Source organism: Rattus norvegicus, chromosome 20 (genome assembly GCF_021556685.1).
Source record: "Rattus norvegicus strain SHRSP/BbbUtx chromosome 20, alternate assembly SHRSP_T2T, whole genome shotgun sequence".
Classification (NCBI taxonomy): Eukaryota; Metazoa; Chordata; class Mammalia; order Rodentia; family Muridae; genus Rattus; species Rattus norvegicus.
In genome coordinates, this window is record NC_141553.1 from 35,792,720 (window position 1) to 35,796,254 (window position 3,535).

Consider the following 3,535-nt stretch of genomic DNA (forward strand, 5'->3'; position numbering starts at 1 on the left):
TTTACCCTAATTTTTTTTGTTAGCATCTTTTTTTTATTGTTGATTCTTTTTTTAACTATATTTTTTTCATCTTTATTAAATTGAGTATTCCTTGTTTACATTTCGATTGTTATTACCTTTCCCGGTTTCTGGGCCAACATCCCCCAACCCCTCCCACTCCCCTTCAATATGGGTGATCCCCTCCCCATCCTCACCCCATTACTGCCCTCACCCCAATAATCACGTTCACTGGGGGTTCAGTCTTAGCAGGACCAAGGGCTTCCCCTTCCACTGGTGCTCTTACGAGGCTATTCATTGCTACCTATGAGGTTGGAGTCCAGGGTCAGTCCATGTATAGTCTTTGGGTAGTGGCTTAGTCCCTGGAAGCTCTGGTTTTTACCCTACTTTTTAAGGGAAGATTTACATATCATTATAGTTTCCTAAGGCCTGTGAAACAAAATACCAAAAACTTTTTACAGAAAAATAACCCTTTTATTTATTTACTGATAATTCTGGAGTAAAGTCCAAACCCATATCAGAGCCCCACTATCAAAGTTTGCTCCCTCATTAGACTCCTTCATGATTTTGAACACACCAGACTATTCCTTGGCTTGTGATTGCATTACTCCAATTACTGTTTGCTCTTTTGCCCATGTCCTACTCTGTATGTCTGTGTTCCACAAATCACTCTCATAATCACATTTGGATCAGCAGTCAACTGCAATTTAGCCTAATCTCACTTAATATTCAGTGATGGTATCTATCTACAAGTGTTCTCTCTTAAAATAATGTCACATATTAAAATTCTACGAAGGCATCTATTCTCTTTTTTAAAGATTTATTTATTATTTTATGTATATGCATACACTGTAGCTATCTTCAGACACACCAGAAGAGGGCATTAGCCCCATTACAGATGACTGTGAGCCACCATGTGGTTGCTGGGAGTTGAACTCAGGACCTCTGGAAGAGCAGTCAGTGCTCTTAACCCCTGAGCCATCTCTCCAGCCCCGAAGGCATCTTTTCTTAAGAGTACAATATTCATTAACGTATACCTTGAAAATGAGATTTCTTGGGAATTTGGGAACACTTGACATATTCCTTGGGATTAGGAAGACTGATTAAGATAGAATTCTATATATTGTCTGAATGTGATCTGGAAATACTGCTGGCCCAGACCTTGGTAGATTTGAGCTCAAATGCTAGAAGAAAATGAAAAATGAAACCAATTTATAAAATGCTTAAGCACTAATGACATACACAAGCAGTACACATGTATCTCTCATGACATACGTACAGTCCCTTACCATATAGACCATTACCAATTCATGGTATGTAAGGAAATAACTGTTAAAAGATAGGTGACAACTGGTTTTCCAAGACAGGCTTAGTGACTGAAGAGTTTATAACTTTTAAAAGCATTTACAGGAATTATAAAAACAAATGAGACATAATAAGCGTGATGATCTGAACTTCACAAGGCAACTGTCAACAGAAACTGATGGCTAACAGCCTGATGCTTTGACCCACTGGACCAATACTGTAAAACCATCATTTTATACTATAAATATCTTTGGAGATGAACATATTCAAAATAAAAGAAATCATGAGAATAGGATTTTACAATATAGAGAATAATACTAAAATGATAAGAATTCCTTTAAATGAACCAAACAGAATTTCTGTGGTTAAAGTTACAATATATGAAATAAGACATGTGCTTTGCTAGACTCAATAAGAAAATTCAACTGGCAGCATTGAGAATATGAGAATTTGAGGTTATTCAGTATGGGGGACAAAAAAAAAAGTCAAAGCATGTAAGTTGAGCCTAAGTGACTGGTCTGAAACTCAGTAGTGCCCAGAGAAAATAGAATCCTTGAAAAGCAAATGTGTGTAAATATTGATTGCGCAAAAAAAAAAATTAAAAAAACAATAAAAACAACAACAACAACAAAAAAAAACAACAAATCCTTCTCCTAGAGGCATTGTAGGTGTGACAGAGAAGAGAGATGCTCTGTCTATTCTCTGTCTTCTGACCTGTGAACATTGGAATGATTAGTAGACTAATACTCCCGGAAACAAGCAAGCCTGGGACAACTAACTACCCACTATGTACCAAAGGATCAGAACAACGAGCTATGCTAAGAGGACCAACAGTCCAGTGCTATGTAGGTCTAGGCAGAATGCCAGGGCAATTCTGAACCAGAGATGGGATAAGACAAACCCTGACACCTCCTCCCTTGACTCCTACATGGGGCTACGCTTATAGCACCAGGGAAAAAGTGAGCCCACAAGTCAGTACCATGGAGCCTGAAGAAGTAGTGGGTAGGAAAGCTGTCCCTACACAGATCAGGAAAAAAGGAGAGCTGTACCTTCCTTTCACCTCCTGCAGCACTTGGGAGATCAGACCCTGAACCTTGTCTGGGCAACACAGTAGAGCTTACTCTGGTAGTGGGGATTTGGGTGAGCAGACTCTGCTTCATGGCATGCTGCCACTTGATGTGTCCGAGCACCTCTTCTTTCCACCTCAAAACATCCTTCCCTGATTCATCTCCCAGAGCTTATCTCTGCCTGGCCATCTCACCTTTTCTCCCTTACCTCAGCTATAGGCCATAATATATTTTTTAAACCAATCAGAAGGTAAGGAAACTGTATGTTTACAAAATACAGAGGCAGGTGATGATCCACAAAAATGATAGCAAGTCCGTCCATCACTCATTGCTTAGCTGGTATAGAAATTGACATTTGAATATTACAAAGACAACCTTTACACAGGGCACAAAAAGATTACCACAAAAGGTTGCAGGGGTAGAGGGCAGGTACATGGGGACAGGGAGATGAAGGGGATTGGGGTGCATTGTGTGAAATTCACAAAGAGAAAATAAAAAGTCAAAAGAATTTAAGATACACACTATAGGAACTCAGGGCAAACCAGACAGAACCATAGCTATGTATTCTCAGGGTGAAGATTTCAGAAGACGAAGACAAAGAACACATATGACAACATCAGGTAAAGACATTTCAAGCAAAAGATTCTAGAGCATTTAATAGCGGTCTCTCACTGAGACCAATGCAGCATAAAATGGCAGGTATTGACATGTAAACAATAAAGGACAAAGATAACAAATATCCTTAAATCTGAAGCCAATAGTAAGTTTCCCAAGGCATACTCCATGAAAATGGGAGATTAGATCACTTTTATTTCTGTTTTGCTTAGTTTCATACACATACTATCCTACAGAATACATAAAAAATATACAAAGTAATGAGCAGATTTAATGAAGTCAAAAGTTACAAGCATGAACAGTACATAAAAAAAATTGAGTTAAGAAGTTAAGTCTATGATTTTTGACAAAGGAGCCAAAACCATCCAATGGAAAAAAGATAGCATTTTCAGCAAATGGTGCTGGTTCAACTGGAGGGCAACATGTAGAAGAATGCAGATCGATCCATGCTTATCACCCTGTACAAAGCTTAGGTCGAAGTGGATCAAGGACCTCCACATCAAACCAGACACACTCAAACTAATAGAAGAAAAACTAGGGAAGCATCTGGA

At 38.7% G+C, this 3,535-nt stretch overlaps 1 pseudogene; it reads left to right on the forward strand.

Annotated features, from left to right (window-relative positions):
* Positions 1 to 1,948: 1,948 nt before the first annotated feature.
* LOC120099027 (small nucleolar RNA SNORA17) lies at positions 1,949 to 2,050 on the forward strand (annotated as a pseudogene).
* The last annotated feature ends 1,485 nt before the right edge of the window (positions 2,051 to 3,535 follow it).